Here is a 24,253-nt window from a genome sequence, read left to right on the forward strand (position 1 = left end):
GAACTTGGCTAGGTGTGTCTAGTGCTAATGTATGAGGAATTTTGTTTGTAAAAGACTAGGCTAGAAAAAGGGAGAGAGAATCAAGAAATTCTTGATGAGAGTTGGTGATTGAGAAAGGGGAGATATGACCTCTATTTATAGAGAAAAAAGAGGGTCGAAGAATAAGAAAAGAATCCGAATTCAAATCAAAATAGAACTCGATGGACAACAATTTTTAACAAATTTTGTTTTTATCATATCTTTTGATCCAAAAGTCCAAATAAAGGCATATAATATGTAGTTGGAAAGCTCTTGAAGTCTAATTTCCAACACAATTAGAATCAGATTAAAATCTTTTGTAGATAAAAAGATATGACCGAAATAGTAGGACGGTGTTAGTTTTGGATAGACTTTTGTATCTCATTCATATCTTTTTCGTTATAACTCGGATTTAATATTATAATATATCATTGGAAAGATAATTTCAAGATCCATCCAACCATATAAAATTTGGATAAAGATTATGAGGCACGAAAATAAAATCTGACTGTTTTTGAACATCTTTAAATTCGAATAGAATTAGGATTTAAGAAAAAGGAAAATTTTAAAAAAGAAAAGTTTTTATTTAACTCAAATTCTTTAATCTTATCTTTTCAAAAAGGATAATTAAGATCTTGTAAAAACTTATAGAAGCTTCTAATTAATCCTAATTAGTTTAGGAATAGGATTAAACATTTGGACCCTCCACATGATCATTGGGTCGTAGGTAAAATCCGGTTTGGGCCCAGTTTAGTATTTTGGTCATAACTTCATCATTATTCATCGAAATTGGGCTTATAATATATCGTTGGAAAGGTCTTTTCAATCCCCATCCAACTACACTATTATTTGACCCATATAATGGACCAAACTAAACTGGAATGCACGTTTTTCAAAAATAGGGTAAGAAAAGAAATATTTTCAAAAACAGAAAGAAGATATATTTTAATAAAAACATCCTCATCCCTAGACTTTTCAGACTTTCGCTTCGTTCGATAATCAAATGACATGAAAGGTATTCATCCATTTTTTTGGTTGGATTTGTTCTTCCAACTTCCCCCGCAAAAGAGTGTTTTATTCATCCATTTTTTAAACCCCTCAAATGGGAAACACTGTCTCTCATAAATTATTTACAATTTTCTATCTTCTCCATACTTTAACCCCAATTTTTCATGCAGCTTCACCCAACATCATCAAATCTGTACCTGGATTTCCTGGCATTCTCCCATTTTATCTTGAAACTAGGTATTTCACTGTTTTTTTGGTTTTTTTTTTTTAAAAAAATAAATTATTTTTATGTAATTTTATGGCTAACTAAATTGTGGGTATAAATGAAAATTGAATTATTTGCAGGTACGTTGGAGTGGGAAATAATGAAGTGGTGCAATTATTTTATTATTTCATTAAATTGGAGAGAGATTATGAAAGAGACCCACTTATGGTCTGGCTTACTGGAGGCCCGGGTTGTTCTGCTATTTCTGGACTTGTTCTTGAGATCGGTATGTACCGCGAGTTAATGTAATATTTAGGAACTAAAGTTTTTTATTTTTCACCTTTTGGAACCTAATTTTTTTTTTTTTTTTCACCCTTTGTGACCTAAGAAAGAATTATAGTTGAAAATTTTAACTGTGGTTAAGTGGTGGGGCCCATTAATTAATTTAGGTTCTGATTTAATTATTTACAAAAGAGAATTTATTTTTTATAAAATTGTGTTACGTGTTTTTAGTTTTTTTACTCCAAAAAAATTACTGCAAAAAATAAGGTGTCTTTTCAACTCCACTCTTCGTCATCAACCTCGATTCCCCAGTTTGTTCTCCCTTTCAAAAAAAAAAAAAAGAAAAAAGAAGAAGCTTTGAAGGCGATTTTGGTGTAGATTATTAGCGGTTTTTCAAGCATCTTAGCACAAGTAAGTTCTCTATGAATCTTGTACAACTAGTTTTCTTCAATTTTGGTTTTTTCTCATAATTTATTGCTAGGTTTAGGGCTTATTTTTTAGACGTAGTAGAATTTTATGGGTATTCATGAATAATGATGCTGAAACTACTGCTTAGTGTTGTTATAGTGTTGAATTTATGTGTTTGTTCCAATTGTATTTTAGAATTTTGAACTTCAATTTGGGGTCAATTTAGAAATATTGTGTTTATGCAATTGTATAGTGGATCAACAACACTATTCTAATTTCTTAAAATGCAAGGTAAGAAAACCATCTTTTTAATTCAATTATCAACATCAAATTAATGCCCTTAGAATAAATATTTGAAAAAAAAAATCAATTTGAATATTTTTAACTACATCTACGACTTCACCAATTCATACTTATGATTGTAGGCTGAAAAACTTTATTGTTGGAGAGCAAAAAAAAAACTTAAAATAAATTGAACTATTGGATGGAGACAGTATGATCGAAGAAGACTTGTTTCAATGTTTGGATGTTGGATATTGTTGTTTTTGGATGACGAATGTTGTTGTGTTTGTTTTAGATTTCTGTATTGTTGTTTGCTAATTTTTTTTTTTTTTTAAAAAGAGTTTTAAAGTTGATATTCACAATCTACTTTTGTTTTATTTGGAAATGCTGTTTTTTTTTTTTACTATAATTAATGTTTAGGTTGGTTAGTTAGATGGGTTAAATTGTTTGAGAATTAACCATAGGTCCCAAATGGTGAAAGAAAAAAGTCCAGGTCCCAAAAGGTGAAAAGTAAAAAAGTTTAGTTCCTAATTGTTAGCTTAACTCTATGTACCGCTGATTATATTTCATTCCTCCATACTAACATAAAAATTTAGAGTTGCATGGAGTACTAAGACTACTAACTATATATTCCGTACTATGTTAAATTTTTGTGAGTTGTCGAATGATGTTCCAGAAGTGATTGATTTTACTAGAGTATAATTTTAGTAAATTTAAAAATTTAATATGGGTCTTGAAAAATAAGCAAAAATATGGTATACAAAATAGGCCTTAATTAGATTAGATGTAGTAACTTAGAACCTGTTATTTTGAACTACTTATGGTCAGCTCTACTCTATTCTACTAAAATCTGATATACTCTATTGAGCCCTACTCTACTCTAATGTCACCTGCCCTACTCTTTTGCATTATGATGTGCTCTATTATGCTCATAATCTCAAAAGAACAAAACCTTACTCTTATATGTGGGTGGCCACGCAAATGTGTCAAGCTATTACGGGGGTTACTTTGTCAAAACTATAGAGGTTACTCGGTTAGTGTCATATGAGTTATTTTCTTTTGCAAGCAACTATTCGTTGAGGACAGTTACGCAAAAAGCGTGTTGTTCTGATGATTAGAGAAGTGGAAGTTGTTTGAATTGAAGGGCGGGGATTTTGAGTTTAGTGGTGAATTGTTGATGAAGTAATTGTATATCCGTGTAGCTGTGCTAATACACGACACATGTTATACACGAAAGAAAATATCACAAAGTGAAATGTTAATAGTGTTTAAGAAAAAATGAATTGTTACTATTAGTTATTAGTTATTGCAATCCCTTGAAAAAATGCAAAAAAAAAAAAAAAATGGTTGGGTAGTTATTGATTTTTTTTTAGTTGAATGGTAGTTACTGTTATGCTACTAAGCAATAAAACAGAAATTACTTATCTCTTGATGCGTGAACCAAAGTTACAATAGCCGCGTCGTGGAGAACCACTGACCTAAAAGACGATTCCGCGCTACCTCCCGGTGCAGTAGATTAGAAGCGGTCGCCCTCCAGGATAAGCACGGCCCAGAGAAATAACTCATGTTTAGATAATTTTAGAGAAGAGAGATAACTGATTGTGTTGTGTGTTTTTTGACTGGGAAAAGCAACGAGTATATATAGGCAATAGAAGGGAGACATGAAACGTAAAACGAAGGACGAATCTGGCTAAGAAAACGACCAGTTCAACCAGTCAACAACGGAAGCAAGAAACAAGGAATTAATAAGTCAGCTACAATCAAGAGATTAATGACTGACTTAATTCCGTAATCCCACAATCAGAAAAGAATATTTTTAACAGACAAAAAAGAATACTCTGTTTAACAAAGAAAAGGAAATAAAATTTCTCCAAAAAGATAATAAGGACCCACGCCCGCGCATCGCATTCCCCAAGTCCCGAGCCCGAGCCCGACCCGGCGCGCTCGCGCGCGCGTGTGTGTGGAGTAACACTTACCTCCCACTCACTCAACTAAGTAGTGTTAAGACACTACAATATAAAAACAAGGAAAAACCTTTCCCCTTAACCAATGTGGGATTTTCCCCTTTCATTTGTTTTTCTCTCTCTTGTTTTTTCCCAACTCTCTTATTTTATATCAAGAACTTCCAACAATCCCCCACATGTTCGAAGATATGAAAAAGAAAGGAAGGAAAAGATGAATTCTGGGCAAAACAAAACAATTGCATAAGTGTCAATGTCTCGCGACTTGAATTAACACATAGTGGACATCAAGCTATGATCCCTCACCTACCAAGTGACTTTCGTCTTGAACTCAATAGGGAGTTAAGGACCCGTCACTTTGAGCCACACAATTGAACATGTATAATATTCTGAAATTCCGCGAATAAAGATGACGCATTATACTGGCCATACATCCAGCCTGGATACTCATAGGTGCTCTAGAGTATAAGCCCACGAAATACTCATAGGAAGCGGCCACACTTCCACACCTAAGTAGGTGAACTCCATCAAGTGTGAGCTACAACACACCTCCAAAAATATGGATATGGGTTCATTAAGAGCCATATGCTCAACCTCCTTCTCATTTGTAGCTAAGCACAACAAACATCTAGAGATGGTCCAATAAAAATAAAAATGTGCTTCCGAATTATTATATAATGTTCCCCTTTGAACTCATGGTGAGTAGGAGTTCACTATTTCACAATTCATACAACGGGCTTTAGCCCCATCTCTTCCGATGTTTTCAAAACTAGTTTTTTACATAGGCCTTTAGTTAACGGATTCGCAATGTTTTTTTTGGACTTAACATAGTCCAGTGATATCACCCCTTTAGACAACAAATTTCTGACGGCTCAGACGGAAGTGTCTCGTCTTCCCATTATAGGCATAGTTGTGTGCAACAGCAATAGCAGCTTGCGAATCACAATGAAGTGCAACTGAAGGAGCTGGCTTCCCCCACAGCAGAATATCTGCAAGCATGTTCCTCAACCATTCTACCTCATAACCTGCTAATTCAAGAGCAATAAACTCAGATTCCATAGTAGACATAGCAGTACAAGATTGCTTACAAGATTTCCAAGATACAGCTCCACCACCAAGGGTGAAGACATAACCACTACTGGAGTTAACTTCATCATTATCGGACCCAGTTGGCATCACAAAAACCCTCCAAAACTCCAGGAAATTTGGAATAGTGCAAACCCCAATCCATAGTACCCTTAAGGTACCCAAGCAACCTCCTTAGAGCAATCCATTGATCACTGCTTGGATTATAAGTGTACCTGCTCAACCTACTAACAGAATAAGCAATGTCAGGTCTCGTGTAGTTCATAAGAAACATAACACTACCAATAATTCTAGCATATTCAGACTGATTAACTGGATCACCATTATTTTTCTTCAGGTGGAAACTTGGGTCATATGGAGTCTTAACTGGATCGACATTAAATGAGTCAAAATTTTTAAGAAGCTTTTCAACATATTGTGACTGATTAAGACAGATGCCTTTTGATGTCCTTTTGATTTTTACTCCCAAAATCACATCTGCCTCACCCATGTCTTTCATTTCAAAATTCGAACTCAAAAACTATTTTGTCTCATTTACTCGATCCAAGTCAGTCCCAAAAATCAACATATCATCCACATAAAGACAAATAATTACACAACCATGACTATCATGCTTAAAATAAACACAAGTCACCTTCATTAACATGAAAACCATTACCAGTCATAGTCTTATCAAATTTGTCATGTCATTGCTTTGGAGCTTGCTTGATCCCATACAATGACTTGACTAACTTACAAACCTTGTTCTCTTCGCCTGGAACAACAAACCCTTCAGGTTGGACCATATAAATCTCCTCATCCAAGTCACCAAAACGCAGTTTTGACATCCATTTGATGAACAATAAGATAAAAAATGCAAGCAAGAGCAATTAAAGTCCTAATGGTTGCAATTTTAGTAACAGGGGAGTAAGTATCAAAATAATCAATGCCAAACTTTTGAGTAAAACCCCTCACTACTATCCTTGCCTTATACTTGTCTATAGATCCATCGGCCTTTAATTTTTTCCGAAAGATCCATTTACAAGTAATGGGCTTACAACGTCTAGGAAGTTCAACCAATTCCCAAGTGTTATTATTGAGAATTGATTGTAATTCACTATCAATTGCTTCTTTCCAAAAAACAACATCAACTGACCTCATTGCCTCATCATAGGTTCTTGGATCATCTTCCAAAACAAATATATGCTCAAAATCATCATCAACTAAGGAAGATTCAGATAAATAGGAAGTAATAAAATCAGGACCAAAACTGTTTTCCTTTCTTGCCCTTTTGCTTCTTCTTGGCTCCAAAACAGAATCACCGTTAGTAATAGGAGCATTAGCAATAGGTAAACTAACAAAACTACTATCATGTAATCCACTATCATTAGAATGAGACATTTTCAAAGGAAAAATGTTCTCAAAGAACTCAGCATCTCTCGCTTCAATGATATGGCCACCTGCATAAGAGTCGTTAGTACCTTTAACAAAGAAACGATAAGCTGCACTTTAATAAGCATAGCCAATAAAAATAGCATCAACAGTTTTGGGACCAATTTTATCCCTCTTGAAACTAGGTATGCCTACTTTTGCTAGGCACCCCCACACTTTCAAGTATTTCAGATTTGGCGCTCGACCCTTCCATATTTCGTATGGAGTCTTGTCAAGCTTCTTGTGAGGAACCCTGTTCAAAACATGACAAGCAGAAAGAATAGCCTCCCCCCACATGTTATTAGGAAGCCCAGAACTAATAAGCATAGAATTCATCATATTCTTTAAAGTTCTATTTTTCCTTTCAGCTATACCGTTTTGTTCGGGTGAATAGGGAGCTGTTGTCTCATGAACAATGCCAAGTTGCTCACAAAATGCCTTAAGAGTGCTTGTACTCACTACCCCTGTCACTCCTAACCCTCTTAATCTTTTTGTCCAATTGGTTTTCTACCTCAGCTTTATATTTGAGGAACATTTCCTCAGTTTAGACCTGAGAAGATAAACCATACAAAAACGTGAGCAATCATCAACAAAAGTAATGTAATACTTTTTACCCCCTCTATTTTCGTGATTGTTAAAATCACCCAAGTCACTATGGACAAGCTCTAGTACTTCAGTCTGTCTATCTACTGATTTAAATGGCTTCTTTGTAAATTTGGCTTCAACACAAATTTGACATTTCGAAAAATCAGTGTTAGAAAAACTTGGAATCAAATTTAAGTTTTTAAGCCTTTTAATAGAATCAATATTAACGTGACCTAATCTAGCATGCCATAAATCAATAGACTCAACAATATAAGTAGAAGAAGTACTAGCATTCTTATTCATAGTGTCAATTTTAACATCAAGAGTAAAAAAACCCCCCATTACAAAAGCCCTTTCCCACAAATCCCCCATTGCGGGTAAGAACTAATCTATCAGAATCAAAAGAGAGCTTCAGTCCAGCTTTCATGAGTAAACTGCCAGAAATTAAATTCCTGCGCATTTCTGGAACATGCAAAACATTAGTCAGAGTAAGCAATTTTCCAGAAGTGAGAGTGAGAACGATCTTCCCTTTGCCTTGGATAGAAGCAGAAGCTGAGTTGCCCATGAAAACATTTTCACCTTCAACCTTGTCATAGGTAGAGAACATGTCCTTGTTGGCGCAGATGTGTCTGGTAGCTCTAGTGTCAACAATCCACTCAGCAGCATTACCTGTAAAGTTAGCTTCTAAAACAACAGCAACAATAACGTCAGAATCCTCAGTAAGATTTGCTTGACTTTGCCCATTATTCTTCTTCTTGACCCTGCAATCCTTAGCCTTGTGACCGGTCAAACCACACTCAAAACAAGTACCCTTAAACTTGTACTTCTGAACCTTCCCTTTAGGCTTAAGAGAACTGTTGGCTTTGGACTGGTTGTTGTGTTTGGTTTGAACAAGATTGGCTTTGGCTGAGGAAGAGGAAGGAAAAACAGAAGGGGTTTTGTCTTTGATACGGTTTTCCACCTCAATTTTGAGGTGGGCAGCAAGTTCCTCTAAGGTTAGGTCTTTCTTTTTGTGCATGAGTTGGTTACGAAAATCCTTCCAAGAGGGAGGGAGTTTCTCATAACAATATCAAGTGTAGTATCACAAATAGACAGAGCTTCAGCAGCCATATTAATACAAACACTCTTATAAGCATGAATCTGATCAATAATAGGCTTATCATCAACAACTTGAAAACTTAACCACTTACTAATACAATAACGTTTAGTACCAGCATCATCAGTCCCTTTTTTTTCTCTAAAGCATCCCAAATATCCTTAGCATGATAAAAGCCCATATAAATATCCAACAGACTATTTGACATATAATGCAACAACATGCCCTTACAGGTTCCATCATCCTTAGCAAACTTAACATCAGGTTCAACAATATCATCAAGAACATATGCAACATCAATTTGCTCCAAATAAAAACGCATCCTAACAGCCCAACGTTTATAATTCTTTCCATCAAGAGGTTCTAACTTAGACATATCAGGAATCAGAAACTTCGAAGCCATAATCGTCTTTTAGATTGTTATGCTACTAAGCAATAAAACAGAAATTACTTATCTCTTGATGCGTGAACCAAAGTTACAATAGCCGTGTCGTGGTGAACCATTGACCTAAAAGACGATTCCGCGCTACCTCCCGGTGCAGTAGACTAGAAGCGGTCGCCCTCCAGGATAAGCACAACGCCAGAGTTTATGTGCACTCACAAACCCGACTGGAATTCAGAATAGTTGCCCAAAAAATAGAACAGAAAGAACTCGTGTTTAGATAATTTTAGAGAAGAGAGATAACTGATTGTGTTGTGTGTTTTTTGACTGGGAAAATCAACGAGTATATATAGGCAGTAGAAGGGAAACATGAAACGTAAAACGAGGGACGAATCTGGATAAGAAAACGACCAGATTCATTCAACCAGTCAACAACGGAAGCAAGAAACAAGGTATTAATCAGTCAGCAGCTATAATCAAGGGATTAATGGCTGACTTAATTCCGTAATCCGAATAGTCAGAAAAGAATATTCCCAACAGACAAAAAAGAATATTCTGTTTAACAAAGAAAAGGAAATAAAATTTTTCCAAAAAGATAACAAGGACCCACGCCCGCGCATCGCATTCCCCGAGGCGCGCGCGTTTGTGTGGAGTAACACTTACCTCCCACTCACTCAACTAAGTAGTGTTAAGACACTACAATATAAAAACAAGGAAAAACCTTTCCCCCCAACCAATGTGGGATTTTCCCCTTTCATTTGTTTTTTTCTCTCTCTTGTTTTTCCCCAACTCTCTTATTTTATATCAAGAACTTCCAACAGTTACCGGTTAAAAAAAAAACCTAAATGCATTTTTTTTAGTGGTTTAAGGAAAAAAAAACCTAAATGCATGAGATTCGAGGATTGGGGATTTGGAGGGTTGTGGTGAAAATGACTATGTAATTATAATAAAGATTTACTCAACTCAGACGTGATTACAACACTATGACACTTCAGTTTAGTTCAAAATCAAAGAAAATTATAATGATTTAGCTGAGGTGGATACTTGGACACGTATTCGTGTTGGACATGGGTACCCGAATGCAAGTGATATAGTCCATAGCCCATAATCACCTTCCTCACCTACCAAATCATGAACCATTTTCGTTATCTACCACACCATTTCTTTTCATTTTCCTTTTTCTATTTTAGTAGTAGTGTAATGGTTCCAAATTTCAGGAGTGGCCGGGTTTTCGGGTCTCGGATCTCAAGGTCTTTGCATGGATAGGTATAGTGGTTGGTTTTCCTATTAGAACTATTGGAAACGGATATTTCCAAAAGGTTGATTATTTATAAAGAAGGTTGGATTATTATATGCACATGGATCTAAGGTATGAGAATGAAACCTTCTTTGAGCTCATATAAGTGGTTTGAGCTTTTTCTCTCTTAATTGATTAACTAGATGTAGTATCAGTCATAACAATATACTAAAAGACACACCAGCAATGACACGTGACACGTGTCATCTTCTGGTGTGTCCTTAGTGTTTTTTTTTTTAAAAAAAAAAAAAAAAAGAAGCAAATATTTTGCATATATAAATAAAAATAGCAATATACTTGCTCGATATTCTAGAAGATTTTATTTACATAATTTTCCAAAAATGCAATGTGTAAATATTGATATATCCTTCCAAAAAAAAGCAAACATATATTATAGCAATATATTTACTTACTCTCCTAAAGGGTTGTATGACTCAAAGATTTTTTGTATTATTATATATAAGTAGAAGAGATGAAATTTTTTTTTATGGTATATATTATACTGATTACGGTGATATATAATTATGCTATCTTAGACTTAACAATGATAAGAAAGATTGAATTAGTTTAAGAAACTGCAAGTCTTGATGAATCAGGTTGTGCTTTGTTTGTTATGTTTGATCGACAGGTGGTGTTAAGTTTTAGGAAAATATGCTTTACACGTAAGAAAAGGTTAATTAAAGGTTTAGGATCCACACAAGGAAAAGCGCTTGCCATTCGTTGGTTATTGGGGGCAGCCCGAAAACGTCCGGGTCGAAATATGGCTTTCAAATCATAATTTGTTTATAATTATTATAATACGACCTATATAAATAAACCGCAATGACACAAGTTCTAAACTAGTTAAAATTGAAATTGAGATCGGTTTATGTCAAACCATTTATGCAGTGTAAAAAATGAATCTGATTATTAGTCAATATTGTCAGCACACATTAGACAATGGTTGATAAATAAATTACATGTATCTTATATGTTTGAAGAGTTGATTTTCTCATTGTCAATTAAGTTTAAATTAGACACTCTTTTAGTTTTTAAGCAGTTCGACTATTGTAGTCTTGACAACTGATAGTTTAGATTAATCGCAACATATCAATTTTTGGAAGTTGCAAATTAATTACAACATTATATTATTTGGATTATGATTTTCTCTATCTCTCGCCTCATCATTACATGCATTTCCCTCTCCTAAAAAAACTGACATACCGTGCATTTCCCCCACATTGCTATCAAAAAATAAAACAAGAATTACTTCCTTCATTTACATCTGCTTGCAACAATTCTCATTTTATGCTTGCCAAAACATTATTCCAGACACTAAAATATATATCTGATTACCTATAGCCATATAGGCAAAAAAAAAAAAAATGATACTATGTAAGTATAATTTGAGACGAATCAAACAAGGTCCTTGACTATATGTTTCATTGGCAATAAATCACAACAAGGATCAAAGTAGAATACTTGAAGATTGCATAATTTGAAGTGTTGGAGGTATAAAGAAATGGAGGAAGTATTTGTTTTTTACCTAACAGAATGACATATATGTTGCACTTCTGAAGTCTCTTTCTTCTTCCTTTTTTTTAATTTTTTTAAGAAGCATTTCTGAAAATTTTAAGAGAATATCGATAGAAATTGTGTTTGGTTAGATTATTGGTGAATTTGGAATCTAGAATTAGATCGAAGTGGTATGGGACTAGATGGAGCTTGTTACTTAATACCATGTGTTTGTTTTGTCCTCAAATGAACATTTTCCTTCTATTTGATACCTGAAGGTATTTTCAACAAGGACTAGCATGTTCACTCGCAAGATAATACAAGCAGGACGTTTGATTAATGGATAATAGCTGAAATAGCTTTCGTGCAACGAAAATGGCTTTAGGCCACTACGCTCCAAGGATTCAATATAATAATTTCTGGATAAAACTCTCTACCTTAAGCCTCCTCTATTTATACTAGTACTACACTACACCGTTGGCAAGAAGCCTTAATTGTTACATTTACTACAATTGTCCTCTTCCTAAGTTACCACACTGAAAGCTATTAAGCCAACACTGTCTTCTGCTGCTTTAAGGAACCGTTGCTTGGTCTTGTAGAGGAGGTGGTTTGTTGTTGTTGTGCTCTCTGTTGTGCTGCTTTTGTCTTCTTTGGTACGATTGGTGGCGGTGGTGAGTTCATTGCATTATTGTCCCCCAAAAGCGCCACCTTGTCCTCACGGTGGAAGTCCGGGAACTTAGTTGTAATTGCCTCGTCATCCTCCCTCTGGCACCCCTTGCCACTTAATAAGCACCTCCATGCTTCGCCGTGGTCTTGGCCTCTTATCCATCACTTCTTCTGGCTCCACTACGACTTCTAGCTTAGGTGTGAGATTAAGATTTGGGCGGGAATGGTTGGTGAGCTAGGGATACCTCCAATCGCTTGTTTCAGTTGAGACACATGAAACACGCAATGAATTTTGCATTGCTTAGGCAACAACAATTTATATGCCACCTTACCCACCCTTCGAATAACTTCAAAAGGCCCATAAAATCGAGCAACCAACTTCTTAAAGGGTCTCTTTGCCAACGGTTTGCTGGAAAACATAATCCACTACCTGAAATTCGACCTTCCTTCGCTTTAAGTCAACATTCTGATTCATGATTTGATGATCTCGTTCTAAATTTACCTTGAACTCATCGAGCATTATGTCCTTTGCTTGTAGGACCTCCTCTACGGTGTCAACGGTAGTTTTCCCGAAACCCACCTTGATCAAACGTGGAGGTTCTCGCCCATAAACTGCTTGGAATGGCGTGCAGTGAGTGGACGATTGGGGAGTGGTGTTGTACGGATACTAAGGCGAAGGAAGCCACTTTGCCCACGATTTAGGCTGATCACTTGCAAAGCAACATAAGTAAGTCTCAAGCCTCTTGTTCACTACTTTGGATTGGCCATCAGTTTGTGGGTGATACGAGGTGCTTTGTTTCAGTACCTACATTCTAAATAGCTCTTTCCATAAAATACTCACAAAAATCTTGTCTTTATCGGAGACAATACTCCCCGGGATCCCTTGCAACCTCACCACTTTCTTACTAAAAATCTCAGCTACCCCCCACAAATCTCAGCTACCCCATACATCCAGAATAGATGTTTGAGTCAAATGAAGTGGACGTACTTTGACAACCTATCTACCACAACGAGAATCGTATCCACTCCGTTAGACCGAGGTAGGCCCTCGATGAAATCCATACTTATATTCGTTCTGGAATTGGTAAGGGTTGAAATAACCCCGCTGGTGATTGTTGAGAGTGTTTGTTTCTTTGACACACCACACACTTCCGAATGTACTTGGCCACATCTTTTCTCATGCCACTCCAAAACCATTCTCGACCTTAACATGATACACATGGAACAAGGTTGGTTTGACGCTCGTATTCCGGGAAATTACCAATCGCCCCTTATAAAGCAGATGCTGATTTTTGCTTGTATATCCATGAGCTCCCTCCCCCTTTTCCAAATTAGCCTTAAGTTTCTAAATTACTTTCGGCAATTTCCTTGTATAACACTTCCCAGTCCACCCCTTGTGTGGTTGTAAGGGCACTCAGTTCTGCGCCTGTTCCATCTTCGGGCGTCAGCCACCCTATTCAAACCCTATCAATTTACGAACCCACTTTTGGCTGAAGCTTTGTTGATCACTTTGCACGACAAATCTCCTCTCTAGCAAGTAGTGTTTCCACTTTTGAATCGCTAAACACATTGCCATCAGTTCCTTCTCATAAATTGACTTACTTCGACCACTAGGGCCTAACATCTTATGAAGTACGCCACAAATGTTTTCTTGAAGTCCGGCATAATTAACACTAGAGCCGAGGACATCGCTGCCTTTAATTGCTGAAATGTTGTGTTTGCCAACTCTGACTAGCCGAAATTGTGTCGGTAAGGGGTTAAGCAATGTGTGCATAATGTTGGATGAACTTTCGATAGTACCTGGTGAGACCAAAAAATTCTCTTAGGTCTCTTAAGGATGTTGGGTGGGCCAAGCTATCATGGACCTAATCTTGTCATGGTCCACCGACACTTCTTTTGAGATTACGTGGCCCAAGTAAGCCACTATCTACTTTCCAAATTCACATTTCTTTTGATTTGCAAACAAGGTGTGTTCTTTGAGCGTAGCTAACACCACTCTCAAGTGATTAACATGATCTTCTTTGCTAGCACTATAAACCAATATGTCATCAAAAATACAAGAATAATTAATATATGCAAGTAGGGGCGAAATATTTTATTTATGAGAGATGGGAATGTAGTCGGGGCGTTCGTTAACCCTAATGGCATTACAAGGAACTCATAATGGCCCTCATAGGTGCAAAATCTCCTTTTTTGTGTATCTTTCAATCGAACGAGTATTTGATGGTACCGACTTTAAGATCAAGCTTAGAAAACATTTGAGCACCATTCAACTGATCAAGTAACTCGCCAATCACCGGTATCAGGTTTTTGTCGGGGACGGTCTCTTTGTTTAATGCCCGATAATCAATACAAAATCGCTAAGACCTATCTTTCTTTTTTCACTTAAAGAACGGGGCTCGAGAAGGGGCTAGTGGAAGGCTTTATAATGTCGACCATTAGCATTTCTTCGATGAGTTTTTCAATCTTATCTTTTTGAAATTGTGGATTGGTTGGGCCGATTGCTCCCAGATTTCTACCCTCTTTAAGGACGATGGAATGTTGAGGTAAGCCTTTGGGACCTTCGAACACTTCTGCAAATTCAGTTAGCACTTCCATAAAAAATTCAGGTGTTTCTCCTTCTGTCGGTACTTCTTCCACCCATTCTATCCTATTTAATTTGACCAACAACCCTCCTTCCTTAAGGTCCTAATCATGGCCTTAAGTGTGATTCCCTTCCTTGTCAAACACGGGTCCTTCTCGATGTCTGCCCCCACAAGGAGAAACTCGTCTCTTGAAGTTTCTATTTTGTGAGCACAACCCCTAATTTTTTAACCACTGTATCCCCAATATCACATTAGAGTTCCCCAATTGGTGTGGTGGAAAATCTTCCTCCAACTCCACTCCTTCCCCCTACTTCAAGCGCAACCCCTTACATTGCCCTCTTCCTTTAATGTTCTCGCCATTTCCGAGTGATACTCCAAAGACTGTGTCACCTGAGATGACTAAACCGAGACTCTCCACTACTTGTAGAGAGATAAAATTGTGTGGCACCGGGGTCAATCATCACTACTACCGACTGCCCATTGATCGTGCTGTTAAGCCTCATCGTCTTGGGGTTAGTCAAACCCTGGATTGAGTTAATTGAGATAGCTGCCGGTGTCTCCTCTTCCTCCTCTCCCGATTTCTCCATCGCTGACAGTTCACCACTATCTTCATACTCTTCTTCTTCAACTAGCAATACACTCAGCCCCTTTGGCAGCAAGCACATGAATAGGACCCGTCCAACGCCCATCACATTTAAAGCACAATCCTTTAGCCCTCTTGTCTTGAATTTCCCTCTCCGTGAGTCTCTGTACTTCGCCGTTGAAACGGGATGAGTTGGGGTAATTTCGGTTTGGGTAGGTATTTGTTGGGTGATGGTTGACAGAAGTTGCTGTTGAGTGTTTTGGAGTTAGTTTGTGGGTTTGTTTTGGCAGTGTTATAAGGTTGGGTATTTAGGGTGTGGGTTTGGGCAGGCCAAACTCCTAATATGGTGGTAGCTGGGATCCTATTGAAATAAGAGGATGGGACCTAGTATGGTGGTCATTGGTGTTTCGGAACACCCCTCCTCCTACTTTGGGATCCAATACCGATGCGCAGGCCGTTGATTCCCCATGCCCCTGACATTTGCTCCGCCTCATCTTCCACCGTCATTGGCTGCTTGTTCTTGTTGTTGATGGCTGCCAAGACTCCTCGAACTTCTTCAAAAAATTTGTGTCGGTTGTTTTTCAACAAGGACTAGTGTGTTCACTCGCAAGATAATAGAAGCAGGACATTTGATTAATGGATAATAGCTGAAATAGCTTTCGTACAACGAAAATGGCTTTAGGCCATTACTCTCCAAGGGTTCAATACAATAATTTCTGGATAAAACTCTATACCTTAAGCCTCCTCTATTTATACTACTACTACACTACATCGTTGGCAAGAAGCCTTAATTTTTACTTTTACTGCAATTTATCCTCTTCCTAAGTTACCACAGTGAAAGCTAATAAGCCAACATTGTCTTCTGTCTTGCTGCTTCAAGGAACCATTGCTTGGTCTTGTAGTAGAGGTGGTTTGTTGTTGTTGTGCTCTCTGTTCTGCTGCTTTTGTCTCCTGTGGTACGTCAAGGTAATTGGTGGTGGTGGTGAGTTCATTGCAGTATTATATAAGCTATACCTATCTCCCCCTTTGTTTACGAAATCTCATACCTTGTGGGTTTGAGGTATAGGTTTGTAAGGTGATATTTTGTTAAACAGATACAACGTACAGGTTTTACTCCTCCTAAATCTATACCTTATACCTAAATTACGTGAACCAAACACCCCCTTAATATCACCTTCAGTTTGAGGGAAAATCTCCTCCCTTTGTTATTGTAGATTTGTAGCTCATTTCAAGTAGTGCACAATATTGTGAGAGTTTCGGAGATAAAACCAACTTTAGAAAAAATGGTTAGAATAGATAAGGTCACTAATCACTAATTCATTATATTATGAAGATAAGGTTCTTAGGTTGCATGCACAAGCATATGATTATATTGATGTGATCTGTTTTTGTAAAGTTTATAGCTACTGTCAAATATAGTTATCAGAGTATGGAAGATATTATTATTATTATTATAAACCTATTAATTTATTATACTACTCATGTTAGTTTATGTTTTTGATGTATTCTACTTTTGAACAAACTTATTCCCTTAATTAAGTAATTAATTTGAAGTCTCTCTGCAGGTCCTCTGGTTTTCAATACTTCAGCTTGCAATTGGCACTCTAAAGCACCCACATTTCAATTAAATCCATCTTCTTGGACAAAGGTACAAAAATAGCTCTCATAAATCAAATTAATTTGACTCACATATCTGTAGCTCCATTTGTAAAAGAAAGACAGTAGCATGAGAATGTTAAGATTAGAATTGGAAGATAGATGAATTGTGACTACACTAAGACGAATTTATTGTGTTTGATGTTCAGATAGCTAACGTAATATTTCTGGATTCACCTGTTGGCACGGGATTCTCTTATGCAACAAATCCAGAAGGTAAGTACAGTGATGATATTACATCATCAAGGCATATTTATCAATTCTTGAGAACGGTAAGGAGTGGTTGCTTACTTGTCAAAAGCCTTTCATCATGAAAACTTATTTTTGTCATTAGTGGAAATTGCATCCCTAAGCTTGTTAACATTGTTGTACCTGACATTTGACAAACTACACAAAGTCTGGCCACACGGTGTGACCATTCATTATAAGGGTTACTTAATTAGTGTTATAGGGGTTACTCGTTACAGGGGTTACTTCGTCAGTGTTATTAGTAGGGGTTACTTGGTCAGTATTTCAGGGGTTACTTTGTTAGTGTTATAGGAGTTACTTTGTTTTTTTTACAAGTGGCCACATGGTGTGGCCGGCCGCACACAAGGCGCACTGAACTAAGTATTGTTATGTTTTATTTGCTCCAAAAGTTCAACAACCTCACACTAATGCCATCTAGTATAACCCTAATGTTATCGAATATAATTCTTAGAATTAAGTGTTTACTTTCTTATTATATTGGATCTATTTTTTGTGTCAACCTTTCCTTTCTCTTTTAGCAAGCATTTATTTTACTGGAAAAATAGGAAGCTTTCCCAATCTAAAATGGAAAAATTGCCAATAATAATCCGAACTTTGCTCCGTCCGCCGAAAATAATCCCAACTTTCGATTATTTTTTAATAATCCCAACTTTATATGTCATCCGCCCAAAACAGTCCCAACCAGTCGTCCAACTTGTTATTACAAGCTGTTGGACAAGTATCATCCAAAGATTGATTTAAAATAAAAAAAAAAGTAAAAAAAAAAGAAAAGAAAAAAAAAATCCACCAGCCTTCAACGATTAACCCAACCAACCCCACTACCACAAACACCCAACCCTTCCCCCCGCCTCTCAGGCCGGGGGCCAGATACCCTCCACCGGCGACGACATTGTCCCACCCTAAAACTCCACGAAACAACCTTAAAAAGTACTAAACCCCAAGTTAATTTAAATTTCAAACCCAAATTAATTAATAAAAAACAATGAACACCCTTTAACTGAAAATCAACTAATGGACTAAAATCAATCTAATTCAGCAAATACCAACAAAAATTAAACTAAAAAGAACCAACTCAACTCAAAAAATTTAGCATAAAAGCAACGCAAGCAGCCAATTAATTTCGTGGGGTTTTGGGGTGGGGGATGGTGGTTTAAGGGGAAGGTGAGAGCTGACGGGCGGGAGAGGGGTAGGGGCGGCGCCGACGGTGGGTAGCTGGGTCCGATGCCGTCAAGGGAAGGGGGAGGGGGAGGGGGTGGCGGTAGCGCCGGGGCGGTACTAAGGGGGATGGATGTGGTGGTTTTTTATTTTTAATTAACTAGCTAATAATAATAATAATACAAATATTAATATTAATTTTTTTTACCAATCACGTGGTGACACATGTATATAAAACCTAAAATAAAAAATATTACTTGTTTAACGGGTCACCGGTCACCTGGAACTGTTTTGGGTGGATGAAGTATAAAGTTGGGATTATTAAAAAATAATCAAAAGTTGGGATTATTTTGGGAGGATGGAGCAAAGTTGGGATTATTTATGGCTATTTTTCCACTGGAAATTAGTTACTATATGAGTCATAGGACACAATTACAAAGTATAAAAAGATAAACCAACATTAAAATAACAAGGAGCCACCCTACATCTCATTCTTTGCTCTTTGGCATCAACAAATATCATTATCATCAAAGCAGAACTTCAAAAAGCGGCTGCTTTGTACTTTTGTAGTTTACCAGATTAGGATAAAAGGTACAAGAATTGTAATCCAAATTTAGAATCTTGCCCTATATCAATGTACTACTGACATGTTATTTATTTATTTTTTTTCCTTTTCTTTTTCTAGAAAATAAAGTTCTTTTAGGTCTGGTTTCTTTCTGTACATGTCAATAGAAATTCTAGGTTCACCATGATGATACAGTGCAGCCTTGCATTAGTTACATATTCCTTGAGAGGAATACCACAGAACAACAAAATCGTCAAATGCTTGTGCTATTTGCAGCCTGCATCAATGTTCATAGTTGGGTAATTTTATGTGCAATGCAAGCCAGGAATGCTAGTATCAGCCTCCAGGAACGATGCTTTTGATGATCCGTCATCATATATTTTTTATGCATTCTTGATTGGAAACATCTCTTCATTAAACCCACAACATGCATCTTTTAGTACAAAAAATCTACGCTTGTGAAAACCTTATCTAATAAACTAAACAATAGTGGAGCAATCAAGAAGCATAATAATTACATGATCATGCAGCAATATGAATCATAACCTAGCTCAGACGAGTCACATCAGTGTCCGTGGTTTTATTGTTTGACATAATTCTAGTATACATTTTCCCTATTGAGAATCATGAGAACTCCTGTGTGTGAGAATTTTTCGTATGTGAGAACACTCTTTATGTTCTAAATTTTAAATTTGATGTTCTAAACTTTTCCTCAGGTGTTCTATTTTATATCAAATGTTCTAATTTAGTACCACATGTTCTAAGCCATAAATTAGTTAAGTTTTGGTGTTATAAATTTTAAATTACTTGTTCCAAAATTTTAACTTTATATGTTCTAAATTTTAAAACGTATATTCTAAGATTTTAATTATATGTTTCAGATTTTAAAGCGTATGTTCTAATTTTTTACTCGTATGTTCTGAATTTTTACTCACATTTTCTATATTTTATATCAGTTGTTCAATATTTTTATTCACATGTTTATAATCTTAATTCTTAAATCAGATGTTCTAAATTTTACTCATATGTTCTAAATTTCATAAAGCAGATTGTCTAAATTTTTAATCACTTGTTCTAATTCTTAAATTAGTTGTTCTAAATTATTACTCATACTGATTTTCTAAATTATTACTCATATGTTCAAAATTTTAATTTGAGTCACATTAACTGAATTTTAACTCGTATGTTTTGAATTTTTCCTCACATGTTGTAAGTTTTAGATCAGTTCTCATATAAGTATGAATTCTCACATGTGAACCTATTATCATCGGATCCATATATATATATATATATATATATATATATATATATATATGGATATTTCTATACACATTATTCTTTTTGTGGATGATTGTTTAATATCTCAGATTAGCCTATTAGAAAAGTTAATTGTGGACACTGGAGTGATTTGTATCAATGGTACATTGGTACATGCATTTTACTTGACATCCATTATTCTTAGATTTGGTTCATAATGCACTTTAGTGTTTTTACATATTGCACTAGATCGTTTGGTGAACACTTCAAAGTCTATTGAAGTCTATATACCATGGACACTAATGTGAATCATGTGAGCTAGGTTTGCCTGATTCATATTGGTTTGGTGGCGGGCAACTGATCTTGTGGCTTTGAGGTCACAAAAGTTCAGCTTTTCCATATATTTATTAATATTTTTTTTTCCAGATTGGGGATTCCTTTATCTTTTCCCCTCCTCTCAATTATTTACCTGTCTAACTGCCATTACTTTATAAGAGGTGCCAGCAAAATAGGGTCCATCTTACAATAACTCAATTTTTTTTATCCCATGATAATGGACAGTCACATTTTGTTCACGAATAAATCTAACCTATTCATCTTAATTTCTCATTCATTTAAACATGGGTTAATGTTACTTCTATTTTTAATTTCTACGTTATTCATCTTAGGCTGTACAAAAGCCTATAATATCTCTCTTTTTTTTTTTTTTTTTTTTTTTCTACTCCATTATAACAATAGATAAGGTCTGTTATCCATGTAAATAATTTATTAGGGGTTTTGACTAAAATCTTATCTGATGTCATTTCTTTTTGGTTGCTAATAGTGGCTTATGGACCATGATGAATTCCTGGATAATCCTCTTTTCATTTCTGGTGATTCCTATTGTGGCAAGATTGTTCCTGTTGTTGTCCAAGACATTTCTAATGGTAATTTTAAATTAAATTTGGTATGATTTATCTACTATAACTATTAAAGGGAAAAAGACCTCAATTTTTGGGATAAAAGGACACCTACCTAGAATTGGCAAAGATGGGATAACCACTCCTAACTGTTGTATTAAATGAAGGTGCAGCTAAAGGTGGTTCTCTACCTTGGCATGTTGGCATTGTCCTTGGGGTTTATGGATTGAGGGGGATATCGTAATAGATAATTCTACAATTGGTTTTTTTTCCCTAGCATTTAGGGAAAAAGAAAAAAAAAAATCATCTTGTTTTCCTTTTCATTGTGAACTAAAATAGCCCTTTATCGTAGTTTTGGCAAAGAATGGGAATTAATTGCAGGGGGTATTAATAAGAATCGATTAAGAATCAATCATCATGACATGACCTCGTGGCCTAATAATAAAGGTTGGTTGAAGATATTTGTCATAGACAAGTCATTTGGTTGGAAAATTTTGCAATTGTATAGTCCTGATGGACATGCTACGACACAATTCATTAGTGCGTAGCAGCTTCTTTTAAAGAAACCTTTCTCTTTATTGACTTGCACACATTGTATGTACTAAATCTCCTTTCTGCAACAATTGCTTTCCACTAAATGTCTAAATAGTTTTATTTTTATTAGTATTGTTACTATTTTTGTTATTCTTGCTACTTTTGCTACAGCATATTATCTTTTTTAAAATTAATTTAAATTCTGATTGGTGATTGAAGATGTTATTGTTCAAAGGTGTATGTGAGGATGAAGGATCACGAAATAGAAATATGTTCCAAGGATAAATAACAGAAAAAATCTCCTTAGTTTGTTACTTTATAAATAAAAAGATTATTTTAGGTTAAACAAAAATGGGATATTTGGTTCATGATATTGTTTGAAAATCACAATAAATATGCAACTGAATTGAATTAAAAAAAAAAAATGATTTTTAAAGATTTTAACCCAAGGAGGAACGGGGGGAAAAAGTCCTTGTGCACTCACCTTTGTTCAAGGTTGAAATAAACAAAAAATTCAGTTTTTCTATATTAGGCTCAAAGACTCCATTTTTGAGGAATCATGGAAAAGTTTTCTCAAGGTAAATCTATGACTATCTTGGAAAAGGACGATGCCCTCAATCGAGGTTGTAATACAACATACCTTTGGTGGTGAATGAAATGAAGATTGTTGGCAGCAAATTAATCTCCATCTTTTTGTTATCTGACTTATCTTAGTCATTTACTGTTAATAATTTTCTAAAGTAAGCTACTAGAATTTCATGGCGTTTTTGTCCACTATTTCTTTCTTTTTTTTTTAAAAAAAAAACAAAAAAAAAAGGTTGTCCTCCTTTTTCTCTGGTTTGTGAGCCCCTATGGACCAAAACAATTAAGTTGTTATCTTTATTTTGGGACTTTCATCAGTTAACATATTGTGAAATTTATGCTAAGCAGGGAATAAAGCTGGATTTCAACCTCTTTTGAATCTTCAGGTGCGTTGGTAATGAGCTTCTAGGTAATCACAAGATTTGTTTTAACCGAATTTTCTTTCATTCTATTTAAAAGTATTGTAGGTAAGTGCTTACTAATTTTCCCTCCCTCGCAATACTTTTCTTCTCCATTCGTTTCGTATTAGTGCAACACTTTTTGATTTGGTAAGGATCCACTACTATTTTATTATTTCACTCTCCTACTAACGCCACTTGCACAAATATTTTATTAATTTTCTCTCCTATCTACCCTACTTACACTACGTCTTATTGTTTTCCTAAACAATTATTACCTCCGTTAATTATTATGTTCAACTTTGGAATTTTTAATATCTCACAAATAATACCCCAATGTTGTACATAATAATTAACGGAGGTAGTAAATTTATTCCCTTTAACTATACTTTATATTATTAAATTACCCTATTTGGTCTCCTCCCTATATTTTTCTTTAAAGTTTATGCAATTCCTAGTGTTGTGATTAATATGAAATGGAGAGAGTATACTTTATGGACATGCCTAGGATATAAGACTAAATCACAACTTATGGCAGGCTTCATATTATATTATTTTTTTCTTTTCCTGCTTCATATAAAGGGAAAAGGAAAATCTCTAAATAAAAAAAAAAAATCAGTACATCTCTAAGTGATTTTTTTATTAATCATCACCATAAACACATTATGTCTAAAACATTAAAGCAAAAATCTATTTATTTTATTAACTTCAATCAGGAGAAATTTAGTGATATACGTAGTACAATGTTACAAATAAGCCTCCTAAAATTGTATTCCAAATTTATTTTATAAAAGGAGTTTGAGGGGAATGTTTATAATTTAATTAGGAAACCTCAAATAATTTAAGATAATTAGAGTTTTTTTTAAGCATAATTTGTATAGTAAGATGCATATAGGAAACTATATTCTATGTGAAGTTACATCCTATATGCAATTCTCTAGAAACTTTATGAACTTGTTTTGTTAACATTAAGGGAGTTTGAAATTCTCATGAATTTCATGAATTCTAATTAACATTGGAGACTTTTTTTTGGGAAGGGGGCTTGGTAAATTAGCTCCCATGTTTTATGGGAAGTTCTATTTCCCATGAAGTCTTACTTTCATTTTTTTTTTTAAAAAAAAAAATATAGTGTCAACCATACAACTAGCCAACCCACTAATCTGGCAATTTCCATGAAATTTCACTTTGCCCATTTTGTATTTGAATATTGTTTATTAAACAAGGAGGGATCATAGTTTTCCAGCTGGTAGATTTTGAGAAAACTCTTTAAATTGGGGTGTGTATCATTAATCAATATATATAAGGTTACACAACCTAGTTTGATAGATATTTGAACTCCGTACAAATAGGGGTGTAAATGAACCAAGCCGATCAATAAACTACTCGTGTTCGGGCTCGGTTGAAACTCGTTCATGTACGTTTATTTAATAAATGAGCCGAGCTTGAACAAATTTTGAAGCTCGTTTGATAAATGAGCTTGAACACGAACATAGATTTGCTAGTTCACATAAGTTCTTGAATAACTCGTTTATTTATGTTCATGAACTACTCATTAATTTATGTTCATGAATTATTGATTTATTGACAATTGTTGATTTAGTTATTAAATA

General features: G+C 35.3%; 1 pseudogene; it reads left to right on the forward strand.

The window, feature by feature from the left end:
• The first annotated feature begins 1,528 nt into the window (after positions 1-1,528).
• Positions 1,529-24,253, forward strand: part of LOC110722156 — a 30,790-nt pseudogene continuing 8,065 nt past the window's right edge.

Source organism: Chenopodium quinoa, unplaced genomic scaffold (assembly GCF_001683475.1).
Source record: "Chenopodium quinoa cultivar QQ74 unplaced genomic scaffold, ASM168347v1, whole genome shotgun sequence".
NCBI classification, from domain to species: domain Eukaryota; kingdom Viridiplantae; phylum Streptophyta; class Magnoliopsida; order Caryophyllales; family Amaranthaceae; genus Chenopodium; species Chenopodium quinoa.